Source organism: Podarcis filfolensis, assembly GCF_964270895.1.
Source record: "Podarcis filfolensis genome assembly, chromosome: 11".
Classification (NCBI taxonomy): Eukaryota; Metazoa; Chordata; class Lepidosauria; order Squamata; family Lacertidae; genus Podarcis; species Podarcis filfolensis.
The window spans coordinates 55,884,753-55,894,726 of NC_139613.1; the positions used below are offsets into that span (position 1 = coordinate 55,884,753).

A 9,974-nucleotide genomic window follows, 5' to 3' on the forward strand; every position below is an offset into this window, starting at 1 on the left:
GAGGGTATGATGCTGTCAAGTGTAACCACCCAAACTGCAGTAACTTGTTACAATTTGTACGGTTGCATTTATGTTGAGATGGAGCATGACTCCATCTAGACCTGGCGTGGTGAACTGGATCCAGACAGTAGGATGTCCTCCATCCCCTGTGGGCCAAATGTAAAAGCTGGATGAGGCCACCCATTTGTCCTTTGCCTGACATCACAATGATATCAGGTGACTATTTTTTGCTAATGAAAATGATCATCAGGGCTTGTAGGGCATGAAGATGATCATCAGGGCTTGCAGAGAAGATGGAGCTATGCAGTCCCTGACAATCAGCTGATAACTGGAATTTGCATAGCTCCGTGTGTAGGGCTTTGCAAGCTCTCATCATTCTTGTTCACTGTTGCAAAGGGCTTTGCAGGTGCTGCTGATCAGCCGATCAGCCAGAAACCCCCTTTGGCCTGATGTCAGGTGTAGGGCAGGTGGGTGTGGCTTGGCCCCAAAGGCCTCACAGGTTTATTGGGGAGGCCTAGCAGGCCCAATTAACTGAGCTTTTGCAAAAAGAAACTAGGCAAAATTAACAAGACATTTAAGTGAATGGATTCATGAATGCAGTGGGGGGAAATTGCAAAGAGAAGTAGAATAAAGAAGGTGGAAAATGTATGTAAAATATCCTCCAAGCAACCGCTCTCCAACTTTCAGAGAACATATTCAAGTCGAGAAGTGTGGGGAGAACACTTAAATTTTACACGGCGCCTCTTTACATAATTAAGTGACTTACATCATTGTTCCATTAACTTTCTCAGCATCTTGAGCAGGAAAGGAGGCCAGTATATTATCCCCCAACCCTATTTCTAGCATTGAGACATGAAGAGAAAATGACTTGCACATGACCACCCAAGAAGCATATGAATAATCTACTACATAGATCTCAGTCCTTTCTTGTCTCCCTCTCTCCCCAGCCCAACAATCACCCATGCAGTTCAGCTTTGGAAGAATTCTTTTCTTCATTTTACAGCCGGCGTTTCTAGAGTGAGAGCCAATGTCTGAGAAGGAAAACCCTCAAATGGTTTTCCAGCAAACTGAATCCAGAAGAACAAAGCAGATCCGCGTGAAGGACATAAAATTGTGTTTTTGGTTTCATCCAGAAAAAAAGTGGGCGTAGTCGATTTGTAAAAGGGTAAAGGATGCCGAAGCCATGATGGCAAGACCCATAATAAATCAGTTTCAGAAAAGAATCCACTTGTATGTTCTCTTGCCCAAGCCAAGTGAGATAATTGGAAGCAATGCAGGAATACAATCTTGAACCTGCTCTTTTCCTTTCCTTTTCCATACGACTTCTACACAGGGAGCTTATAGGAATACCGTATTTTTCACTCCATAAGATGCACCCGACCATAAAATGCACCTAGTTTTTAGAGGAGGAAAACAAGAAAAAAAATATTCTGAATGAAACAGTGGATGCATGATTTTTGTGATTCATGCTGTGGCCACAGACATGTGATTTGACGGTGAGTTTGGGGTAGCCCAATGCAAAAATCCTGAGAATCCATGTGGATCCGTGCTTTGTAACCAAATTTTTGTGCCATTGCGGCCCCACGCAACTGTGGGTGCATGATTTTTTTGGTGCAGGCTGTAGCCATGGACATGCTATGTGATCTGATGGTGAATTTGGGGTGACCCAATGCAAAAATCCTGAGGATCCATGGGCTTTTACCTCCCCCCTCCCAGGCAGCCTTCTTTATCTCTAGCTCCCTTATGCCCCTCCCTGATTACTTGCCGATAAGCGGCTTTGTTTCAAGACCCACTTCCCTCTTTCCAAAAAAAGAGCATGATCTGCTTTTTGCCCCCGGGCAATTCGGCTCCAGGGACCATGCATTTGCTCCATAAGACGCACAGACATTTCCCCTTACTTTTTAGGAAGAAAAAAGTGCATCTTATGGAGCGAAAAATACGGTACCTTTCAAAGGATCTTTGAGTTCTTCCTGGAAAGCAAAGTGTGAGAGGTCAAATCTCTCTTTGCTGCTCCACCTGTGAATGCTGTATTATAAAACCCATAAGAAAGAAACTGTAGGAGGCTGTACATTCCCGAGCCTGAAATTCAGTTCCTGAAATTCTAGGCAAGCTATTGATTTGCTGCAAATGGACGTGTTTTGTTAGGAAGCAAACGTGAAGGAGGAAGGCACGTGAAAGGAGAGTGGCATTCCGAGGCGCAGCAGTGGTGCAGAACACGCCCCAGCTTTGCCTGTCCATTTCCTCCCTCTGAAGCCATGCTCGGTCTTCTGTTTCAAAAGCAGTTACTGCATTATTGATTTCCTAAATACATTTTTTAAAAGCATTTAAAATTGGGCAATTAGTTACTGATTAATGCAGAATGTCAAAACAAGAACAATTGATTCGGCCAATTGATCAATTGATTCATAATTTCCTTGATAGCGCTGGATGCCTTTTGCTGTTGTTGTTGCTGCCATTACCCTGGTCCTCACCTAGGGGCTGGGGAGGAGGGATGGGAGAAAGACAGCAGAGGAAGATTTACAGGCCTCCAAGGATTATGTTGGGTATGAAAGCCATTTCCAGTAATTGCTTGTTTATTAAAAGTAACCCGCTCTAAGAAAAAGCTTGTAATAGAGGAAACAGCAATAAGGAATAAAACATAATGGAGACCAAGTGTTGGGTTTAGTAGTTTTGCTATTAACCAGGCTAATAATGGAACCACAAACCACAAACCTAGAAAAGTCAATGTGAATAAGGGGAAATGATTTTGAGGAATCGAGAATAAAGGGACTCCTCAACCTTTCCATGCTGCTGCTATCCATATTCTTCCAGCTATAGCTCCCACCAGTCCCTGCCAGTATGGCCAGTGGTCAGGGATGATGGGAGTTGCAGTACAAAACATTGGGAGGGCGCCAGACTGGGAGAGCCTGTTGTAGTTCTTGTTTATTTAAATAGTTTTATGCGACTGTCTTTTAACAACAGGGATGAAGATTAGCATTATGAGGGAGACATTCCTGATATGCAAGAGGGCTGGAAATGCCAAAAGAGGTCAAAGGTTAGCCTTCATCTTAAAGACAAGTTCAGCTCTGCCAAGGTAACTGTTAAGTTGTGGGTGAACATATCAGACGACACAGCGATTCTTCAAACAGGTCTTGTTTATTCACAGGCCAGAACAGAACTGAACTGAAGGGTTCAGTCAGCCTGCTTATATAGAGCTCCACTACAACGTAACTGTAACAATTTTCTAAAACTATCCAATCACTGAACGTCACTTTCGATCCCTTATTTGCATAACTATCTACAGCATCCCCCTGCTGGCCCAGGGTGAGAACTTCAGTACATAACAGTAACTATTAGCAGGCAGTCAAGAAGAGGTGCTGGTTGCTATGGTTCAGTTCATACAGGTTGCAATATAAAATAAAGCCCAATGTTCCTTAGAAGAATAAGCACAGGTACTACAGTCATACCTCGGGTTACAGACGCTTCGGGTTGTGCGATTTCGGGTTGCGCACCGCGCCAAACCTGGAAGTACCGGAACGCGTTACTTCCAGGTTTTGGTGCTTGCGCATGTGCAGAAGTGCCAAATAGCGACTCGCAGCGCTGCGGGTTGTGAATGTGCTTCCCGCACGGATCACGTTCGCAACCCAAGCGTCCACTGTACTACTACTAATAATTTATTATTTATACACCGCCCATGTGGCTGGGTTTCCCAAGAGAATATTAAAAACACAACAAAACTTCAAACATTAAAGACTTCCCTATACAGGACTGCCTTCAGATGTCTTCTAAAAGTCAGATAGTTGTTTATTTATTTGACATCTGATAGGAGGGCATTCCACAGGGCGGGTGCTACCACCAAGAAGGCCCTTTGCCTGGTTGCTAAAAGGCTGACCACTTATGCAACACCGAAAAAGAGGACCTGAGGACATGGGCAAACAGATTTTCATAATATATCCTAATTTATACGTATTGATGCACAGTTAAGATATTTCCCCCCTTTTTAAAATTAATAAACTTTAACATTACCCTGCACAAAAGCGCTTGCATGGATCTGCCTGCAATTCGGCAAACTTAATCCACTCTAGAGGGGCTTCTTGGACTGCAAATTTCATTTGTGAAAAGGGGGAGAAGTTATAGGTGTTTTAGATTTTCCATTATAATAAATTGTGGGTGGGTGTGGGGAGGGAACAGTGTTCCAGATTTAATAGATCTGATCGGGACCCAATAATAATTCAAATCAGTCAGATCTAAGAAAGACCAGGTTGCTTCCCAATGTTATAGATCGAGACTGAAGGCAAATCTTGTGACCTGTGCACATTCCCAGTTTGTACCTAAAGTCTTATTCCAAAATTATTGTAAAAATGCTTTGCCTTAGTGGAAAAAAACACTGAAAAAGAAGGCTATATAACTAGTACATTGTATTCTTGCTCAAAACATTCCACAATACAGAAAAGCAAGCCAGGATGTTAGCATCACAGGAGGTATTTCAAATCATGTTAAATATATTGCTGTGGTTTTCACAGCTGGTAAAAGCAGGAAGCCCATCAAAAGCCATCCTGTTAGCTTTCTATTTTCTTTCAGTTCAGACAGAAATCTGATACATTATTCAATTTTAATATGCCAATTCCGACACAGATGATAGAATACATTCCCAGCACCTTTGCAAGATATTCTTGCTAGGCCTGACATCAGAAGCGGAAGATGCACTCCTTTGTATGGTTACTTGGGTGTAAGGACTACTGAACGGGGTGCACTGTGGACTTACTTCTGAGTAACACTGCAGAAGTTAGAGAGTACGTCTAGCTTAATTTCAGTGGAGCTTTTATTGTAATGAATGTTAATCTCTTGTTAGTATTTATATTTATATGCTGCATTTATATACCACATTTTTCGTCCCATAGGGCGCACCGGCCCATAGGACACACCTAGTTTTTTTTGGGGGGGGAATAAAGGAAAAAAAAAATCCCTTTATTTCCCCCCCAAAACCAGGTCGGGGAATCCAAACCAGGTTGGGAAACAGCGGGATGGCGGCGCTGCGCCTCCCCGCTGTCCCCCGAGCTTGTGGGCTAAAGGCTGCTGGCCGCAAGCCTTGCGAGCCCGCGGGAACTCCCGCCGGGCTCCCAAGGCTTGCGGACACCTGCGTGAAGCACGGGGCGCCCTCCGGAGGGCACCCCATGCTTCGGGCTGCAGGTAAAGGGACCCCTGACCATTAGGTCCAGTCGTGGCCGACTCTGGGGTTGCGGCGCTCATCTCGCTTTATTGGCCGAGGGAGCCAGCGTACAGCTTCCGGGTCATGTGGCCAGCATGACTAAGCCACTTCTGGCGAACCAGAGCAGCACACGGAAACGCTGTTTACCTTCCCGCCGGAGTGGTACTTATTTATCTACTTGCACTTTGACGTGCTTTCGAATTGCTAGGTTGGCAGGAGCAGGGACCGAGCAACGGGAGCTCACCCCGTCATGGGGATTCGAACCGCCAACCTTCTGATCAGCAAGTCCTAGGCTCTGTGGACAGCGCCACTCGCGTCCAATTGGTGGGTAGGGGGCCCTATATTTTAAACAAACAAATTATTTAATAAGTGATTTATTGATTCAATTATAAAAGTGATGAGGGAACCTTTTTGGCCTGGTGGGCCAAGTCTCTCTTTGCCCCACCTTGTCAGGCCAACTTTGACAAGTAGGCAAAATGACCCATTTGTTAGTCACCTTATGTCTTTAATCCCGCTCTCCTGTTACTGTCCCTTCTGCAATGTTCCCCAAGTGCCTGACCGCCAGCCTGGATGCTGTTGGATGCTAAAGAATTGCAGTTTTCCCAGCTCTGTGCTCAGCGAAGCTACTTTCTGCAAGGATCAGCTTTGTGATCAAGTTCTTCCTGGACAGCTCAGACACACAGCTGCCCCACACAATGTCACATTTGGGTGGGGACAGATGAGTGGGGTTTGGAAAAATATCCTCGTGGGTCAAATTGGCACCCATGCCACCTGGCCAAATTTGGCCCATGATTAGAGCTTCCCTACCCCGATTCCATAAAGAAGGCTGATTGCCGAAGAATTGATGCTTTTGAATTATGGTGCTAGAGGAGACTCTTGAGAGTCCCATTGACTGCAAGAAGATCAAACCTCTCCAGTCTTAAGGAAATCAGCCCTGAGTGCTCACTGGAAGGACAGATGGTGAAGCTGAGGCTCCAATACTTTGGCCACCTCGTGAGAAGAGAAGACTCCCTGGAAAAGACCCTGATGTTGGGAAAGATGGAGGGCACAAGAAGAAGGGGATGACAGAGGATGAGATGGTTGGACAGTGTTCTCGAAGTAACAAACATGAGTCTGACCAAACTGCGGGAGGCAGTGGAAGACAGGAGTGCCTGGCGTGCTCTGGTCCATGGGGTCACAAAGAGTCGGACACGACTAAACGACTAAACAACAACAACAACCCCCGATTAGTCAGAATATTTCTAAGCCACCAACATATAAGAAGATCAAGGCGGTGTACAATAAAATCATTAAAACATCATAAAACTATTCTATTATGAAACTATAAAACCATAAATTACAGAACAAATGATCAATACTGAATCAAATTAATTCTCCAAGAATTGTTGCTGAAACAAATAGATTTCCAGCAGACCCCAGTTAATTAGATAACTGTGCTCATTGCATATCAAGATCAGGAATGAGTTAATTTCTGCAGTGTGGCACTTTGATTAAATCTGCAGGTGTTTTGAATCTTAAAGCTGATAACTGGCTACTCTCTACTTTTCATTCATTCATTCATTCCAGAGAAGTACATCAGTGGTCTGGTCCTCATTCAGTGCAGTAAGCAGCTTGTTGATTGATGCCATTGTTGGCCTCTGAAGTTAAGGACAAATACATTGAGGATCATTTAAGTCTTTTGGGTTGTGTATGTATTTTGTCACACCTGGTTATCATTGCAACTGAATGATAAATCAGAGGCAACCATCATCATTTCAATGAGATAACAGGACATGGTAATTTTCAGTACTGAAAACTTGCATCTTCCTGAGTAATTTAGATACAGCTGCAGATTTTTTAAGCTGAATTGCTCTAGCAGATGGATGGAGCCTGAATATTCAAGGAGGACAGTGGCATTTCAATACAAGGTGATTGCTCAGGAAGTTTCCCATGCTGCTTGCAGCATACAGATCTCCCTGCACTTGTTTACAACACAATGATCACAAACAAAAGTCAACTATGCACCTGCTTATACGGCTCATGAGACTAAGAACATAAAAGACATTGAAGAGCAATTTAAAAATTGAGTGGAAAAGGGGAGAGCAGAATGTTTTCTTTCATGTGTTCTGAGAGCTTTCAGATCGCTGTGAGAAGTAGATATTTGTCTGTTATGGATGTGGAAATACTACATTTCCGTAGCTCCAAGTATATCAAATGCAATTTTAGCATTGAAAAGATGGAATTAGAGATTCAGAGGAAACGATTATCATTCTTGCTGTCTTGTTACATTTCAGTTTAATCCAAATAATGCAACCATAATCTTAATGAAAAAAGTCAGTTTCTGGGATTTACAGATTGGCATGGTGAAAATGTTTGGAACCATTTCCCTTTCCTTTCCTTTCCTTTTTTTTACAGATTCCATGTGGTAGAAAATGTATTTGATAACTGTAAAACTGTGACTGTGTTCCTCAAACCCACTTTATGGCATATCAGATGCTGCTCGCTCTCTCTCTCTCTCTCTCTCTCTCTCTCTCTCTCTCTCTCTTATTTTTGCCCAGAATACACTTTTAATGCACATTAAAAAACGCTCATCTTGCAAATTGTTTTGCAATCCAAATATACAATAGCTTGGAAAACAAATAGTTTAGAAAAGGAATGCCAATGTAAAAAGACTACTTAAACCTATAACAGCAGAGTTTCTGCATGGCTCATCTTTATTTTTATTTTCACTTCTTCATCAATATCTGTAAGCTGTTCCTTCAACTGGCTCCACTCTTCTGGATTTAGAGAGAGACCTTTTCTGCCAGGTGTCATTTCACCTTCTTGATCCATCCAGTATTCTCTAACATCAATTAGGACTTCACTTTTAAAACCACAAACACTGACGTATCTCATTTTACCAATCTGAAACATATTCTCCTCTGTGTTACTACTTTGTTTGTAAGAGGCAGCACCTTTTAGCAGTCTTCTGTTTCTTTACAGGATTTTTGGGCACTGCTTGTGTTTTCCTTTTTGCCTTTTCATCAGTTTCACTGTCTGAATCACTGGCAGATGAGCTTGAAGACACAGGTTCTTTTGATTTCAGCATTGTTCCACCCAGCACCCACTGCTCTCCAGATGCTGGTCTCTTAGAGGGCCAAAATAGGGATCGCCTAACCTCCTGTAGCCCAGAGACTCTTTGGCAATGATCCAGAGGACTTCTGTATCCAGAGAGCGACCTCACCAGGCTTGTCTCCAGAGATTGCCCTGGAATAATGCACAGGGTGGGTCCCCGACTAATTCATAGCACACAAAAAACCCTTCCAAGTTAGAGGGGGAGGCTGAACTTTCACTCAGCCTGAGAGAACAGATTTCAGAAAGCCCAGGCTGAGGTGGCCATTTGACAAGGAAGCCAATACCTGGGATCAAAAAGGAACAGAGTGGTTTGTTAGTAAATGGCTCCTTGAGAGAAGACTTCTGAGACAGGAATGTTCACTTCCTTCTGCTGAGAAAACAAGCAAGCAAGCAAGCAAGCAAGCAAGCAAGCAAGCAAGCATCAGTAAGACTCATTGGAAAAACATAGCTTCTCTGTCCCAAACAGAATTCTGCAAGAGTGCTAGAAGAATTGGTCTTAACCAAGAGCATACAATTATCTTTTTCACCTCTGACTCTTCTTTCTGCAAGTCCTTGTGCATTCAGTCAAAAGAAATACAAGTACAACAAAAACTGTACACCGAGTGTACATGACCAAATACGTTGGCGGCTGTTATTGCTAAGATTACAAGTTGTATACAGTAGAAATGGAAAGAATACCAAAGCAGAAACAAAAGGACAGGGGAACGATTACTAATTATCCAAGCAAAGAAATGAGAGTAAAAACCCATGTCAGATTGATTCTTTTCTCCTTGGCCAAGGTCTGATACTCTCTTTTATAGCTGCTCCCTGCTTTCAGGGTAACTGTATATGCAAGCCTTGGACAAAGATCACCTTCCTGGCCCAAGCAAAATCCAATCGCCTTTTCTTTTGAAGAAGGCATATTTAAAGATAATGCTCAGTGAGCGTGCTGTAAAAAAGTGTGCCAACTTCCTGACCAAATGCAGATATTTCCCATGATATATATAGACTGTGGAAAGCAAAGTCACAGGGCAGACCCACAGACAAGGAAGAAAATAAACAGCTGGTGAAAGTGTAAGGCTGAATTGCATTGTGGGTTTAATGTGACGTGGCTTAAGGCAAGGCATACAAATTATTGTAATAATAATAATAATAATAATAATAATAATAATAATAATAATTTATTATTTATACCCCACCCATCTGGCTGGGCTTCCCCAGCCACTCTGGGCAGCTTCCCACAAAATATTAAAATACAGTAATCCATCAAACATTAAAAGCTTCCCTAAACAGGGCTGCCTTCAGATGTCTTCTAAAAGTCTGGTAGTTGTTGTTCTCTTTGACATCTGGTGGGAGGGCGTATAAATGAACGAATGAATAAAAAGCCTTCATTAAGGCCATCTCTACGTTTCTGTAAGCTAGTGCTGAAATGCATCCTCAGCGATGGTCATCAAACTGTATCATTACCTGCTTTTGTTGTCTCTTCCCAGAAATGGGCAGCAGAAAGGGCAAGGAGTAGGGAGTCCTTGGGAGTCTCTGTAGAATTACTTTTGTGATTTTCTGGTTACTTTATTCTGTTCTTCTTGATTTTATATGGGGGCAGACCCATGCCCATTGTATACTGCTTTGGACAAATGCTAAATGGAAATATTTTTAATAAACAAACTTAACAAGCAGGTAGCTAGAAGTGAAATCCTGTGCATGCTACCCAAAA

The 9,974-nt window shown here is 42.9% G+C and overlaps 1 pseudogene across 1 annotated transcript; it reads right to left on the reverse strand.

Moving 5' to 3' along the window:
* Positions 1–7,726: 7,726 nt before the first annotated feature.
* Positions 7,727–8,255, reverse strand: LOC310744764 (activated RNA polymerase II transcriptional coactivator p15-like; annotated as a pseudogene). The gene has a single exon. The product of its transcript is annotated as an activated RNA polymerase II transcriptional coactivator p15-like (transcript).
* Between the last annotated feature and the right edge of the window lie 1,719 nt (positions 8,256–9,974).